Here is a 17,940-nt window from a genome sequence, read left to right as displayed (position 1 = left end):
CGGACGTGAAACTTGTGGTGGTGAAGTGGTGAAAAGGGGGGGGGGGGGGGTTTACCTTGGAATAAAAACTAGTGTGGAACCAACCCAGGATACTTGCATTAGCTCTTGACTGATTCATCTCCCTGCTTATGTCTTTGCGATATATATATAGATTGAAGATGGACTTCTGCGGGTTGTTTCGAGGACTTCTGCTGCTGAAGAACTTTTCTCACTTTAGGTGCAAGTGGAACTGAAGTGATGGGTTCACATGGTACTTAATATAGGGCTATATTCCACCAAGGGCAAGATATGGCTACTAAGAGGCAAGTACCATTCAGTAAATAATCTAATTCTTCCTGCAACTTTCCTTTTGTTTCTATGCTTTCAGCCTAATTAATTACTTCCTTTTGTCTCACAGTTGACAGGTTCTCACACACTCATGAATCAATACCTAGTTATTAGAACATAGCTCCAGTCAGGCTTCCCAAGTACTTACGGTGATTCGGCGGGGGACACAGACGTCCTCGCAGGATCATTCCTGCGGGGACAACAGATGGCCGCACCATGCCGTCTCCAGGAAGTGACGCCGGGCGACGCTCTGGCAACGGGGCTGGAAACTCGATGGTACCATCGAGTTTTCAGCCCCATTGCCAGAGCGTCGCCCAGCTACATGCCCACGTCATGTCTGGACGACAGGATAGTGCAGCGCCTGCATTTTTCCCATGGGAATGTTCCCGCCAAGAACTGTACATCCCCCGCCAATTTGCGGTAAGTACTTGGTAGCCCTACTTCAGGAAAAGTTCCTTTTTTGCCCCAGCCTGACCTGGTCAGTGGATGGAGGAAGAGATATGATAAAAACTCGTTGCAGCAAGGAGGAGGTCTCTTTTGTGCCGAGTCCATAAGAGCAGACAGAGGTCTGGAGGAGGCGACCATTAACCATGTACTGGCCTGGACAGCTGGAGGAAGCATCAAGGTAATAGAAACTCTGTAGAGATATGTAATTTCCTAAGCTCAGGAGCCTGTCCTATATTTTGACATCTGATAGGACATGTATAGAGAGAGGGACAGAGGAACTGCATTTTACCCATTTCTTTTTAATCTCCTGCTCAGTCTAGTGTTGTGCTCAAAGTATGCTTGTGAACATTTTCTTTTTAATAAATACTTTATAACTTTTGATGCCGGTAGTGGTTTTCTGTACCACATAGACCTCCACCCATCTTGGGCACACTATTTTAAAAGGAGCGCCAGAGGGAAGGTAGTCAGTTGGCAAGTGGCTATTCCTCCAGGGGTGCACAAGGCAGCAGGAGACGCTGAGGCAAACCCTCAGAACTTGGAGTGGAAGCTAGGAGTCCTCACCCTTCCAACAGGCAATTCCTTGCAAAGGTCAGGTGGTGCCAGTGGTTACCCAAGAGAGAAAGAAAAGCCTCTTCAGGTGTTGGGAAAACCTTGGAGGGTAGGGTGGAACAGGGCCTTCAGGCCAGAGCAGGCCTATTCTGCCACACAGGGTATAAGCTTTCGTATGCACACACACGTCTTCAGATACAATGAAATGGAAGTTACCAGTCTGTACATACAGGTAGAAAGTGAGCAGCAAATTAGCATATAATATAATAAGGATGTTTGAGGTTTAAGGACAAACAGGAATAACAAGCTTTGTTTATATGGTTACCATTTGTTTGGGTTTAATTCTGGGGGGGGGACATAGTGAAGTTAAGCCCAACAAAGTTTTATTCAGGTTATAAGATTCCGTGTGCCACTGGACTAGAACATTGTTCTGCTGCTTCAGACCAACACAGCTACCCACCTGAATCTACCTCATTATTAGTTCTTTATTAGATATCTGGGAGAGGGAGGGTTAACTACTGCTTTTCACTTCATTGACAGCTAAACTAACTGTTCATATTTTTAATGTTATTGTTCCAATTGTAATAGTACAAAATAGCAGTAATAAAAATAAAGCAAATGATACAATTTAAATCATATAATGATGATTTGCAATTTAGCTACAAATACAGAGCAAACCAAGAAGGAATTAATTCAACTGGAAAGAGAAGAAAGGACCAAAATGTAAGAAGGCAAGTAGATCTGAGACTCCCCAATAGGGCTTTGACTATCCATACAAGATAACCTGGAACTTGAATTGCATTTCAAGTTTTTAAAAATGCCACAAATCAGGCCTTTCAAGAGGTAGATAAACCACACAGCAAATGCTGGAATGAAGCATGTTGCCAAAGATGTTGTGTGCCTTGTCCTTAAAAACAGAGTGAATAAACAACGGGAATTCTAATCCACAGTAAAACAGCTAGCGTGGAACCACCCCCAGATTCTTGGATTAACTTCAGCCTGATTCCCTCTTCTCTGGATTTAGGGTAGCAGGATGAAAGTAGATAAAGATGTAAACTGTCTTGGTGTCAGATCAGTTAGATTGAATTCACTTGCAGAAAATGGCTGCTTTGAAGGCTCTATTATACCCCTCTGAGGTCCTGCCCCTCCCCAAACTTTGCCCTCCTCAGGCTCCACCTCCCAAATCTCGAGGTATTTTCTAACATTACAACAATTCCCTGTGGTATGAGAACCTTTTTAGTAAATCTCTGACCTACATGATCCAATGTGGTATAGTCACAGCCAGTACTTGGCATCTCTAAATCGTGGGTGTTAAAATACACAGTAAGTTATCACTCTCCTGACAGGATTAATACATTTAGCAACATTAAGTAATGCAATGCCTAGTCATCTCCTTATGAGAGATTTTGTGCTTCTTACCATATCAGAGGACAAAGATCTCAGTTCCCTTTATCGCATATGCAAACTAATCATATTCCAAATTCTTACAATATGAGGGAGGCTGTTGAGAGCCCCGGGCATGCTGTCAAGTGTGTGGTAACTCACTGTGTATTTTACACATTCCAGCTTACTTCTCAGCAGCCTCCCACACTCTGTATCAGACAGCTTTTAAGTATATGTTTCAGTGGATTAACACTCTTCTTTTGAGGTAATGTCTTGCGTTTATCGCTTAAGACAGGTACAAGGTCTTCCAAGACCATGCCAAAGGCAGTTGATTCTTCACATACTGATTTCAAGATGATCTTTATATTGAAAGTGATCAGTAAGCGTCTTTGTATTCCAGTCATGTCCTGTCAGTGCCATCTGAAGTCAGAGTTATAGAGCAGATATAACGAGAGGGTAATGAAAAGAAACTCCTGGAGTCTGTAATGACGCCTTACATTGCCTCATGTTGTCTGTATTATTTCTCACTTCCCAAAAGATATTGTATGCAGGAATTTGTATATTCCTCTTTTCTACACACTCCCATTACCACAACATCAATGCATAATCATAATAACAACTTAACATTTTTGGTGCTATCTCGTCAATTGATGGCCATGGCCTTAACTTTTCCCAGCTGAGCCTGGGCAGGAAGAAGATGTGATACTTCCTGAATATGAACATGAATGCTTTGCAACTGTTTTACCACATCTCTAGTCCTTCCTATCCAAATTGTAATATCTCTATGATTTAATATTCCAATTTAATATTCTGTAACCTGGCCATTAGTCAACAGCGTTTTTAATCTGCTGTCGCTTTAATATTCTCTTGGTTTTAGGAACCAGTGGTGCAGACTTTGGGTAAGAAGTCCAGGGTCTGACCTCACAGGCTCAGCGGGAGTGCCCAAAAGCAGACTGGAGCTTCATATTTGATGTATACATTACCATTCTAAAAGGGGGGGCTCATAAGATCTTTCTCCAGCCTGTAAAATTACCCAACTTCATTGCTGTTGGGAACAAGAGAACCTCCCTGAGGCAGTTAACAAACTTAACATTATTTGTTTACTTGAATGCCTAAAAAAGCTTAAAAGAATGCTTCCTGCATTGTGAGGTATTTTAGGCTGAGAGAGTGTGACTGGCACAAGGTCACCCAGCAAGCTTCCATGGCCAAGTAGGGATTCGAACTTGGGTTTCCCAGATCCTAGTCTGACACTTTAACCACTAAACAAGTTTAGCTTCCATTGCAGATAGGCTGGGGTGTGTGTGTGTGTGTTTGGAGATAACCTGGGCCAAGACATTCTAGTTCCTTTTATTTTGGTCATGGAACTCTCACAATCATCCTGGAGCTGGTGGCCAGTTCTGAGATTCCTAGTTTTATTTTATTTATTGTATTTTTGCATTTTGTGTGTGTGCCTGTGCCTGGAAGTCATGGTAAACTCTGGTAACTCCAACTGGGGCATGGAGGATATTCAGAGAAGTGGCTTGATGGCCTGCCTCTGCCTCCCGGCCCTGGTATTCCTTGGAGGGCTCCCATCCAAATACTTGCCGGGTCAGCTCTGCTTAGCTTTTGAGATCTGACAAGATTGGGCTTGCCTGGGCTATCCAGGTCAGGAACCTAGTTTTATTTTCTGATGAGTTATGCTTGCCACAAATGGACAGACAAATGGACATGTGGATCCGTTTATTATTATAGATTGTATTGTTATAGATGCATGGTAGCAGCTAGCCAAGTGATTTGTTTTGTTATATTTGGTTCGCATCAGGGTCATATGGGAGGGCCCAGGTGGAATCTTTGCCCAGGAGCCCATGGTGGCTCTTGGCAGTCCTGCCTAGATTAGTAGGTGGTTTCCTTTCAAAATTGCCAGGCAAATGCCTTGAAAGATTAAATTATACTTGTAAAACATTCCTTAAATTATACTTGATCAACATGGTGAGGCTGCAAAGAAATACGTGAAACAATTATATGTTGGGAACAATTCTGCCCTTATTGACAAGCTGTGCAATCTGTTGTTAATTGTCTGATCATTGATCACGTTATCTGAACACAGTAAACAATTCTATTGTCTATAATTCTGTTGATCTCTGACAATTACACTCATCACTGTTCCAGAGAATGAAGAGCAAAACAGGAAAAGGAATAAACTATGTCACATATCCCTTTCCCTATTTTTTAAGATTAAGCATTTTTAACATATTTGTAGTGTGGTTGCTTTGGTGTGTGTGTGTAAAGTGCCATTAAGTTGCAGCCACCAGCCGCTGGGCCCGCCAAACCTCCCCCACCCCCCCCAGCCTCTTGGCTATTAGTATATAGTTATGGAGCAGAGGTCCATCAATGACTATTAGCCACAAGGTATAGATAGGAACTCTCAGTCTGGGGCAAGTGATGCACTGTATTCTTGGTGCTGGAGGGGGGGGCAACAGTGGGAGGGGTTCTAGTTTCCTGGCCCCACTGGTGGCCCTCCTGATGGCACCTGGTATTTTTGGCCACTGCGTGACAGACTGGATGGGCCATTGGCCTGATCCAACATCGGCCTCTCTTATGTTCTTATGTAACATCAAACAGAGAATCTCTGTCTATTTACAGTGGGGACCTTTCTGAAAGGCAGCAGAACCAGTGCATTGCAAAGCACTTCTATTTGATCTAATACATACCCTGGACTTAGCTTCACCCTTCTTTTAGGCCATGTAAGTGACACATCTAGCTAAACTCTCCAGGTCTCTGTAGAGCATTTTTGTTGCCCTCATACCCTAAAGCAACAATGGTCAACCTTAGGAGGGGGCACTAGAGATTTTGCAGAGTTAGATGTGCCATGATCATTTTCCATACCTCCTGCACCAATAATGTTCAGGGACCTTCTAAATAGGGTTGCCAAGTGGGACTTACCTTGCTGGCGGGGGACTCCCAGGTGGATCCCGGCGTGTGTGTGTGCGCGCATCGCATGCACATCAAAGGGAAGTGACGTTATGACGCCGGGCACGCTGGCGGCGGGGCCATGACCATACAAGGGAAAACCATAGAGTTTTCCCTTGTATGGCCATGGCCCTGCCCCCAGCATGCCCGGCGTCATAACGTCAGTTCCCTTTGACGTGCATGCTGGGGCGGGGTTCCCCCCGGGGCCTGATTCCCCGGCGTCGGAGAACGGACCTCCGGGGCGGGGGGATTTCCGCCCCCTGGGGGGACTTGGCAGCCCTACGACCCTCATAGGGTTTTCAAGGCAAGAGACTAACAGGAGGTTTGCCATTTGCCTGGACTTCCTTGTTGGTCTCCCAAATAAATACTAACCAGGGCCAATCCTGCTTAACTTCCAAGATCTGACAAGATCAGGCTAGACTGGGCCATTCCAGTCAGGATGGTGGTTTTGTTAGATCCAACAAATACCTGTGAGGAAGTTCCCTCTGTTGGACCATTTTAACAAATGTAGGTTAGCCAATCTTGCATAATCCACACACACCCCTTTTACTGAAATTGATAATTTTTTCATTTATAAAAAGAATAATTCCATCATAGAGATTTGTATAATCTGAATGATGCAACCACATTTATGCCCAACAGACTGGTGTCATGATCTTGAGTATCCAGTCTTGCTTAGGAACATTAGAAATGCTTTTCTAGATCAGAGAGATCTACTAAGTCCTGCATTTTTTGCAACATTCCCAGAAACCTGCAGGCTCTATATGGTCCTCTAGAAAATGACCCACCTTGTGGATCTTGGTTTTCTTAGTTATTACAGCAAAATCTATGGCTCCTTGCTGATGAGTTTTGTTTTATAATTCAAGTGGGGGGAAATGTTTAAACTGAAAGGCTATCTTATCTTCAGTGCACAAAAATGTCATTGTGACGATTGATGTATCCTGGAACCAATCTTGTCAAGTTATACCTGTGTGGTTTATAATCTGCCTTTCAAAGAAGACACCTGTGCACACATTGTTGCATCATCCAATTCTTACATAAGTGGTTAATGAAATCCCGAATGAGAATATACTACCAGGATGTGTGGAAGAAGGTGTACGTTATTTTTGTGAGATTTGTAGTCACTGTACCTTAAAGTATGGAGAATGCAAAGATTTGTTAAAAATCTATTAGATGGCATAATATTTCCATATATTTAAGTAGACAGCTAAGAGTTTCCAGTAAAACCACACTCTGCTAATTTTCCCCAAGAAGGAATGATTGGAAAACACTTGTATTAGACACACCCAAAACACACAAATTTGATCCATGTTTAAAATTTTTATTTCTATGATCAAATATAAAAGATGTCTGTAACATCACTCTGAACAACATTGCAGCAGGATATGCACATTTGTCTGAATCCAAGTATCAAAGATATTCTTACATCTTCGCTACTTGGATTTAGACATAAAAGTGTGCATATCCTGCTACATTGTAGTTAATAGTGATTTGGGGAGATGGTTGAAATATGCATCAAATGCTGAAGTGTATGTATGTATAGAAAGTGAGCCAATCCAGGGGGGGGAAAGCCCCTAGGGTGTATGCTTCTCAGCAGAATTCTATCTCTGATGCATACCTGCTTGGTGAAGTTAGGAGTGTTGATGTCATTCTGAGGTGGTGACAGTTTAGATGTCCTGTTCTCACATAATGCTGCTGTTGCACCAATGTCCCCCACTGGTGAACTACCAACACCTCAAGGCCAAAAGCTGGGCAGAGTAGAAGTAATTTAGAATTGTATAGTTGTGGCTTGGATTCTGATCATTGTGGCTCTGTACTGTAAACACCAAAAGAGGAACACGTGGAGTGGAAAAGTCTGCAAGGCAGAGCTTCTGCCCTCAGCTTTGTCTGACGGCTGCAGTTGGTCACTCACTACACCCTTCACTTCCTGTGTGGCCTGTCATTCCTGTCTCACCACTTGGGAGTGACATCCCCCCTGTGATTCTCCAGCATGCATGGATCTTTGAGCAGTTTTTGGTTTTATGCCCAGCTGGCTCCATCTTAACCAAGAGCTTTCTGAATTTCAAGTCCATCCACCTCATGAATCCTGTTTGCAAGCCATGATGCTGTAGCTGGGTATTCTATAGCCTCCAGGTCAGTTTCAACTTCTTCTACCTTCCAGTCTTTCAATTCTATGCAGCATTTGCCATGCGGTGTGTCTTTATGTGGCTGCAAAGACTCCATTTGTATGATTCTTGCTATGACCTGACTTCAGATTGCAGGCTTTGCTGCTGGGACTTTGCTTCAAAACGGTCTTTAACTTCAGTTTTAAGACCTTCTCCTGTCTGGCTTTGTAGCTGGCTTTTGCTGGTACTTGGTGTCGAGACTGCCTTTCATTTGGCGTTATTGCTGGAATGGCAACTGCAGTTATTCTAGAGAGGTCTTGTTTTCCACTCTGGTTCAGTCACACCAGTCCACAGTTTCTCTGCAAGGAAACATAGTCCCACTGCTGCCACCAGTGTTAAATGTGCCCCATTTCCCCAAGAGGTGAGAAGGTTTGGGGCCTAGCACTTACTTGGGTTCGTTTCCTTTGGAAAAGAAAGCACTGGAAGCTTACGTTGTCTTTTTAGTACTTGCACGGTTTTAAAATATACAGGTAAAGCACAAATGTAGGCCAAAAAACACTCCTATCAGGCAGCAGAGGGCATCACTGCACATCAGATTCCTGGAGAGAAAGATCTAGTTCTATCAAGGTGTTCAACTAGCTCTCTGCACTGTAGCCCTGTTTTTAAGTTTGATAATCAAGGACCGATTGAAAATTGTTTTAACTGTGTATACTCAGACTAGGAATAAGGCCTGTTGGTATCAAGTCATAGCCAGTGCTATAACCGTGATCAAGGACCGATTGAAAATTGTTTAACTGTGTATACTCAAACTAGGAATAAGGCCTGTTGGCATCAAGTCATAGCCAGTGCTATAACTGCATAGGCTTCCCATATGCCCACTGGGAGTGGGAGATTTGCCTCCAGCTCCTGTTGCCTGCTGTGGGGAAAAAATAAAAAAAATTGCTGCTGGGTGACGGTGATATCACTTTCACACCCAGAAGGGGCATCACTTCTGTCCACCACCACCCCAGAAATCACATAATATCATTGCCTGATGCCCCCTCGTGCTCCCCCCATACTTCTGCTGGTTGCAATACTTGGATGAGTTCTATAAATTGCATGGTAGCAACTAAATTGCCTGGTGGTTGCTGCTGGGCCTGGCTCCAATGAGTCCTCCCTTTAGGACGGGCGGGAGGGGCAAATGGGTGGATTGGGAGGCCAAAATAGCCTTGGAAAGGCCTGACCACCTCCCCTGCCTTTTATTGATACAAACCAAGGTTTGAAAGCTAGCAATATTGTGGTTGCCTAGCAACTTCCATAGCCACTGAGATCTCAGAGGACATTCATTTCTTAAAGGTACAGGTGCTGCTGCTTCTATTATCCACAGATGGGGCCATGTTGAGAATTACATATATTGATGGGATTGGTATTTGAAATGTGGAACTCGGGTAACTATTCAGTTATGTGTCTAATGAAGACAGATGTACACATTTAAATTTTTGTTATGAATTGAAGCTGAAGGATAGCATCACAATGAATAACTTAATATGAAGGCTAGGAAAGGAGACACCAGTGTATGCTGACTTGTTATAGTGAATGGCAAAGTGGCCATGAATGCTTTAAAATATATATATGCTCATAATACAAGCACAATTATGACAGGCAGAGTGGATTTTAACTTGTACGAATGCACTTCCCCCCAGCAATCTGGGCATAAAGACAATTGAACCAGAAGCTTCAGGAAAGCAGGAAATTCCTTCTCATTCACCCAGCAATTTACCTAAGTTCGCAGCCATCATGATGCAGCCATTGAAAAGGGTTTTTTTTGTGTGTATTAGTGCTCACCTTGAGAGTTATCAAGTACAGCAGCCTTTACTGATCACTGTAGGTAATTATCACTGTAATATCACTACAGTACAGTACCTTTCAATTGGTTCAGTGGAATGGAACATTTTTGTTGTATTGTATGATGCTCAGAAGCAACTAGAAGAACCAGATTAGGTCCAGTGCACACAGGTATATGCCTTACATAGTGTGTTACCTTTAAGAAAATGAAAGGAACTGGGTAGGGAGCATTATGTAAACTACTTAGAAAAAGAAGAAGACGAGATTGGATTTATACCCCGCCCTTCACTATCCAAAAGAGTCTCAGAGCGGCTTACAAACTCCTTTCCTTTCCCCTTCCCCTCCCCACAACAGACACCCTATGAGGTAGGTGGGGCTGAGAGAACAGCTGTGCCAGAACTATGGCTTGCCCAAGGTCATCCAGCAGGTGCAAGTGGAGGAGAGGAGAATCAAACCCAGTTCTCCCAGATTAGAGTCCACACACTTAACCACTTAATGCTGAACTTGGTTGTTTCCATGAGATGGTTAAATTGTCTGTTTTGCATTTTTTACACCTATAATTTTCTTGAAAAACCTTCACTAACTACAGAATGCATTTAATTTAAAAACAGGCTAGGCAAAAACTAGCTCTGACCCAGATAGCCCAGGCTAGCCTAATCTCATCAGTTCTTCGAAGCTAAGCAGGGTCTGCCTGGCTAGAATTTGGATGGGAGACCTCCAAAGAATACCAGGGTTGTGATGCAGAGGCAGGCAATGGCAAACCACCCTTGAATGTCTCTTGCCTTGAAAACCCCATGGGGGTAGCCATAAGTCAGCTGTGACTCAACTGCATTTCCACCACCACCATCAAGAACAAGCTAAAGTAACAGTTGGCTAGCTCCTATTGCCTGAATGTGAAGTGCTGAGCAGAAGTGATTTATTCCATGGTTCTGGAAGAATGTCTACAAATTATACTTGAAGACCAGAGATATGTGCATTCTTTAGAAACTTGGGTAAGAAAGCAGTCCTTTTCTACTTCTTTCCCAATGTGAGAGCTGAGGCAGTCAGTCTGCCTCAGCTTCACAAGACTTAATTTAGAAGTCCCAAACAAACGAGTTTCATCACTTCTGTATAGAAATTTTGATTTTTTTCATTCTATAATCCATGCCTTCTCCTGTGATGTCTTTCTGATAACATGCTGTGTCTTATTTCCTCTCACAAGCCAAATGGCCTGACCATTTGGCCAGATAAACTTTATAACCATGCCATATAACCACACATTCTTTCACACCTCTAAGTGGAAGAGGCAGACCTGATGGCTCCTGGCTCTGCCTCACATTCAACAAGTCACGTAGGTGATGGAGAAACTAGAAGCTGGGTCACCTGACTGCAGGAGGAGTTCCCAAACTTCTGGCCTATCCCCACATGCAGCTATGACAACCAACAATTGGGCATATCCCCTGTCCACTCGTGATTGGCTGCATGGCCACAGCTAATCATGACTAGATTGGGGTTTAATTGATTGATCCTGAGGGGAGTGAGCTCTCTTGCTCTTGCGCTCTCCCCGGTTAGTGTCTGTTTATTGCACCTGGAAATGCTGCCACGTGAGAGACAAAGAGTTGCTCTGTGAACTGGAGCACATGGGTGCAAGGATGGGATTTCTCCTTAAAATCCCTTGGTGCTTGGACAATCCTGGACTGTTTGGATGTTCCTGAACTTGGTAAATACGTATCTTTTAATGTGTTGTTAAGGCACAGAGCCATAGGTTTGTCTTGTTTTCAGTAATCTCTCAAGCTGTGTACTGAATAAAAATTATTCTAGTTTCTAAATGGTCTCTGATGTTGTACCTGAGTTCTAAATCTAAATCTTGTAGCCTAATGCTCACACCACACATGCTACCTTGGTAAGAGTGTGCATCTCTGAGTGAGTTGCTAATGTGTTAAGTTCCAGATGCCAACTGAGAGTTTGAATCTCTAATCTCAGGTTGGGGGGAACTACTGTAGAGGTTCTGGTGGCAAGTTGTTCTGAACACCAGAGAGGGTATAGACTACCTCTTGGGTTGTTGTTTAATGTACTGAAAAGTACAGGGTTCCCTCCCATTCCTGGACCGGCTTGGGTGGGCAATACCTGTACAACTTCACATACAGTTCTGGTTTGTTATCAGGCTTTGATGATCCCTCCCTCCTTCCTGTGATGGAGTTCTGACAGGACTTCCAGGCTGAGGACTTTCTTTTGGTATAACTTCTATTTACTGAGGATTTGAATTGGGTACCAACATGCTGGAATTGTGTTTTTCCTGGCAAATGGGGATTCTAAGCCACCATTTAATCTCTGTTTAGAATCCCATACTGGGGAGAACTTGAATCCCAATTTGTTAAGGCACCCATGCTTAGCCATCACAAGACATTGGAGTTACAGCAACTGCAGCTCTGTGATGGGGGGGGGAGAGAAGAGAAGTTCCTGATGTCTGAATAGAACCATATAGTTTTATTTGTATGCATGCTGCCTTAACACAGGTACCCCTGAACTCTGATTTAGAAATCGCAGAGCACATGCCAGTCAACTCCGGAACAAAGAATTTCAGCATCTTCACAGCGACTTGATTACTTACTTCAGGCTCTGTCATCAGTTTTGTGTTCTGATGTCAGGACTGAAGAATATGACCAATGATAAAAAGATTGTAAAGTTAAATTGGGGTAATATTTTGTTTTGGAAATACTTAGCTTGTAAAATTAGTTGGGACTTGTGTATCCCTTTATCTGTACTGTACTGTATTCAGTTCGATACATCACGACTCGGACAACGACATAAGAAACACACATTTACTCAGTACTTCACACTACCAAAGACAAAGGGCCGTGTGGCCAACATAAGAAACACACGTTTACTCAGTACTTCACACTACAAAAGACAAAGGGCCGCATTGCCAACTATATACATATCCAAGGGAACACCCCTGGATCCCATTGGGGGGTTTGAATTCCCCTCCAAGGTTTCTATTGGTTCCCCTAGTGAACTTTAAGAGCCTAGTCTCTATTGTTCTTTAGGAATCAAGCTCTGCTCGCCTGGCCACCACCTCGTGGCGGTTCCCAGGACACAACACCTACTTCAGTGAACTCTGCAGTTCTGTTGCTTTTCCCCAATAATGTTCATGTGTTCGTCTTGAAAGTGTTTTGGTGTGCTCTGTGGAAAACCTTTGTGCTGCTATTTTGCCATGTTCTCAGGAGGACATGCTTTGGTGTTCCACAAAATAGTTTCAGTTGTCAACTTCTGAGCTGCTTCCTGTGAAAAAAAACCCAGCTGCTATTAAACCATTACATCATTCTGAGTTGCTGCTGTTTCTATATTAGGTGATATTCCTCTTCTTTAACTCTGGTGAGGAGAGCACTGCACAAGGCATGTCCTGGTAGCTCAAGGTTTTGGATCATCTTGACATCTGGGGAGATGAGAAAACTGAGCAGTGAAGTACTGATATGCTGTGTCATAGTGTAACAGAATTAAATCTGCTCAAAAAAAATTGAGGAAGGTGTACCTACACAAACATTGGTGAACAACAACAACAAAAAGAATAATGATCTTGTATAACACACCCATCCCATGTGGATGGGACAATAGAGAAAGAAAATTAATTATTTAATTGGCACAATATCCTCAGATGTGGATCCTCCTTTCTAATTCTGGATGCAGCTAATGGATAGGAGAGACTACCTCAGTGTTGAACCCCCTCACCCTGACTTCTCCTGTAAACTTGCTTGAAGGTGAGTGCCTTGAAGAGGAGTTCTCTGACCACTGAACAACTTCACTGAAAAGCGTCCATACTCACCTCAGGATGAAGAAGTTGGGACATTATAAGAGACACTTCTTCCTTCTCTTTGATTTCATGATTATGCATTATCTACATTTAGTTTGAGTTATCAGGCTCTCTCCTTAGTAACTTCTATTCTTATTTGTTATATATATGTGTGTGTGTGTGTGTGTGTGTGTACACACACACACACACACACACACATATATATAACAAATAAGAATAGAAGTTACTAAGGAGAGAGCCTGATCACTCAAACTAAATGTAGATAATTCAAGCAATGCATAATCATGAAATCAAAGAGAAGGAAGAAGTGTCTCTTATAATGTCCCAACTTCTTCATCCTGAGGTGAGCATGGACTCTTTTCAGTGAAGTTGTTCAGTGGTCAGAGAACTCCTCTTCAAGGCACTCACCTTCAAGCAAGTTTACAGGAGAAGTCAGGGTGAGGGGGTTCAACACTGAGGTAGTCTCTCCTATCCATTAGCTGCATCCAGAATTAGAAAGGAGGATCCACATCTGAGGATATTGTGCCAATTAAATAATTAATTTTCTTTCTCTATTGTCCCATCCACATGGGATGGGTGTGTTATACAAGATCATTATTCTTTTTGTTGTTGTTGTTCACCAATGTTTGTGTAGGTACACCTTCCTCAATTTTTTTTGAGCAGATTTAATTCTGTTACACTATGACACAGCATATCAGTACTTCACTGCTCAGTTTTCTCATCTCCCCAAATGTCAAGATGATCCAAAACCTTGCGCTACCAGGACATGCCTTGTGCAGTGCTCTCCTCACCAGAGTTAAAGAAGAGGAATATCACCTAATATAGAAACAGCAGCAACTCAGAATGATGTCATGGTTTAATAGCAGCTGTAAAAAAAAGATTTTTCTTCACAGGAAGCATCTCAGAAGTTGACAACTGAAACTATTTTCTGGAACACCAAAGCATGTCCTCCTGAGAACATGGCAAAATAGCAGCACAAAGGTTTTCCACAGAGCACACCAAAACACTTTCAAGACGAACACATGAACATTATTGGGGAAAAGCAACAGAACTGCAGGTTGATGACAATGTCATCTGGAACCCCCATCATAACTGCATGTGCAAATGACTGTAATTGCATTACACTTGACTGGTGCAAAACTAGAATGAAGAACCCAGCAGGTACCTCTTCTAGGAAATGAAATTTCCCCCCCAGAGGCTTCTGTCCTGATGTAAAATCCTCTAGGGAGAGCTTTCATTTCTGAATCGGACAGGAGCCTGCCAGCAGGGAAACTATTCTTCATTATTCCAGCTTGCATAAGAAAAGTGGATGAAAGTTAGAGATAATCAGAATGGGTTAGACATTACTCACGTTGCCAGTCGGCTGTCCTTGGATTCTCTGCTTCAGTCATGACAAAGGATACAATATACCAAAGACACCCTTAATAGGTGGGGTTACCAGCTCTGTGTTGGGAAATACCTGGAGATTTCACAGGTGGACCCTTTTTGGGGAGGGGAGGACCTCAGCAGGGTACAATGCCATAGACTCCACCTTCCATAGCAGCCATTTTCTCCAGGGGAACTGATCTTGGTCATTTGGAGGTCAGTTGTCTTAGTGGGAGATCTCCAGGTGCTACCTGAAGATTGGTAACCCTATAGGCATTGTCAATTCCAGATATTTTGTCATCCCAAACAAATTACACCCATCACCTCCTGGGCCCATGCTAGGGTTTCTAGTCCCTTGGTAGGGTATCATCCACTTTGTCTCTTATTTCCCACAGGAGAAAAAAATTAAAAAATTGGTTGTTGGGCTAATGGGCTGGCAATTCTTCAGGGGAAATCCCAGATGCAGTGTCACACCTCTCTAGAAACTGGCGATTCCTACAGAGGGCTTACATCACTTCCAAGGAAAACACAAAAGTGACATCAGTCCTCTTCAGGAATCACCAAAAACTATGATTTTAACATAGAATTTCTGGTGATTCTTAGAGAGCATGCTGTCACCTCCAGCTTTAATATTCACACCATTGCCAACAGTCCCCCCCCCGACTCCTGCTCGTTGTCAGGAGTGGCAACCTTGTCCTACGCCACCATCATAGGTTTGCCAGGTCTTACCTTCATGCCGGTGGGGGGATTTGGAGGGCATTCATTCCTGGAGGGGGTAGGTGTGCCGCACAATGTTCCTGATGCAGTGACATCATACAGAAGTGACATCATTACATCAGGGACATCACATGGTGAAGCTCTGCTTTTTGGACAAAAGTCTATGGTCAAATTGTCCTCCAACCACAGTTTTGCCCCAAAAGCAGAGCTTCACTGTGCGATGCCTCAATCTGATGACATCACTTCCACCTGGGGAATGGGAACCCTACACCAGCAGCTAGGTCCAAACCAAGCCCAGTTGATGGCTGGGAGCAAGCAGAGACCATGCGTTCCATCAGTACCCTCCTCAGTGTGTCAGACCAAGCAGATGCTTGGGGAGCTTGCTAGGGTTGCCAGATCCTCCCCCCCTGGCCACCAGTGGGGGTTGGGGGATAGGGTTGCCAGGTCTAGGATGAGAAACTCCTGGAGATTCAGGGGTGGAACCAAGGGAGGACAGGGACCTCAGTGGGGTACAATGCCATAGAGTCCACTTTCCAAAGCATACAAAAACAAATATGGTAAAGTTATAAAAAACCCGTAAAGTTATAAATATGAAATGTACAAAAGTGATAATAATACATTCAAATGGGTAAGTTCAGATACATAAAAATAGAAGATGGCAATGACGGGACGGTGGTCTCCGGAATGTGATGCCGTTTCGACAAACGTCGAATGGAAAAGCTGCCCAATTCACATGGAGTTCAATAGTTTCTAAAAAATATAGTAAAGCAATGAAACCAGACTGGATAACTAAGTACAATTGTATAGAACCAAAGCCTGTGTGAGAAAGAAAATGTTCAAACCTACTTACCACCTAATTGGGTAGCTTTTCCATTGAAGTGCAATTTTTCATACATCATCAAGTAAGGCTTTGCACCAATTCTATGTTGTGTTATTTTGATGTACAATTACCAAGATGTAAGTATTGATGTTGACATATATATTATATTATTTATAAGCTTATAGACTCTTGGTTAGAATAAGACTTTTGTCGAAACGGCATCGCATTTCGGAGACCACCGTCCCGTCGTTGTCATCTTCTATCTTTATGTATCTGAACTTACACATTTGAATGTATTATTATCACTTTTGTACATTTCATATTTATAACTTTACGGTTTTCGTTAAAGATATATTGAGTGCACTGTGTACAGTTCTTGTGGTTCTATTTTTGCACTTTCCAAAGCAGCCATTTGGAAATGCACACACTCTTGTCTTCACCAGACTGTGTGTGAGAATGAGACACCAATGCAGGAAATGACCCCACTTCAGATACTACTATCTATTGTGTATAAGTTATAGCTACTGATGTTTTGTACTTCATCATCAAAGCTATCACATTATAGTGCACTTTAAATCTTTTCCTGGGTCTTCTTGAAAATGGTACAGCAGTCAAGATCAAGTTTAACCCTGAACGTTAGATGGAGATAATGAACATACATACCAAATTTCATTATATACTAAACCTCATCCTGATATCTCAGTGTTCAGTGGAGTTACCACATTAAAAATATACAAGTAAATGGAATGATGGAGCTGCGGTGGCTCAAGTGGTTAAGACGCTGAACTGCAGGCTATGGAAGGTCGGTAGTTCAGCAGTTTGAGACCCAGGTGCCGCATGACGGAGTGAGCTCCCGTCTCTAGTTCCAGCTCCTGCCAGCCTAGCAGTTCGAAAGCAAGAAATTGCAAGTAGATAAATAGGTACCACTTCAGTAGGAAGGTAACAGCGTTCCGTGCGCCTTGGTGTTTAGTCATGCCGGCCACATGACCATGGAAACGTCTTCGGACAGCGCTGGCTCTTTGGCTTTGAAATGGAGATGAGCACCGCAACCCTAGAGTCGGATTCGACTGGCTTTCGAGCAAGGGAACCTTTACCTTTACCTTTAAATGGAATGATAAATGAGCATGCTAAACCCAAGCTATGACTTCAGTCGGCTAAAGTTGAACAGTTGGCTAAAGTTGAACAGCTGAACAGTTTGGTTCAGTGATCAACTAAAAAGGTTTTAGCCACAAGCAACAAAACGTTTAAACATAACACTAATGCAATATGAAACAACACTTACTACATCCACTTGGCAGTTGATCACATAGGTCTCTATAAATTCCTTTCTGCGCTCGTGCAGCAAATCTGGCTACTCTGTATTAAATGCAAAAAAAAAGCTTAATAAAATAAAAAATATTTTTATATGACAGTTCCCGGCAGCTGGTACTTTGCATAGTCTACAAACAATAAAACACTTGGAGTGCTTAGTCCTTACCCTGCAAATGTCTCCCAGATTGGTCCCCACCCACCCAGCTGGGCTTACTTCTGTTCTTGGAGACCAGTTGGGGGAAAACTAGTTTAGTTTCAAAACGACAGGGGAGCAGTGTTCCCTCTAAGCTGAGTTAGTGTTAGCTAGCTCACAGTTTTTTAGCCTCCGACTCACACATTTTTGTCTTAGCTCA

This window comes from Gekko japonicus, unplaced genomic scaffold, assembly GCF_001447785.1.
Source record: "Gekko japonicus isolate JY-2015 unplaced genomic scaffold, Gekko_japonicus_V1.1 scaffold1055, whole genome shotgun sequence".
Taxonomy (NCBI): Eukaryota; Metazoa; Chordata; class Lepidosauria; order Squamata; family Gekkonidae; genus Gekko; species Gekko japonicus.
Note: the sequence above shows the minus strand (reverse complement) of the source record.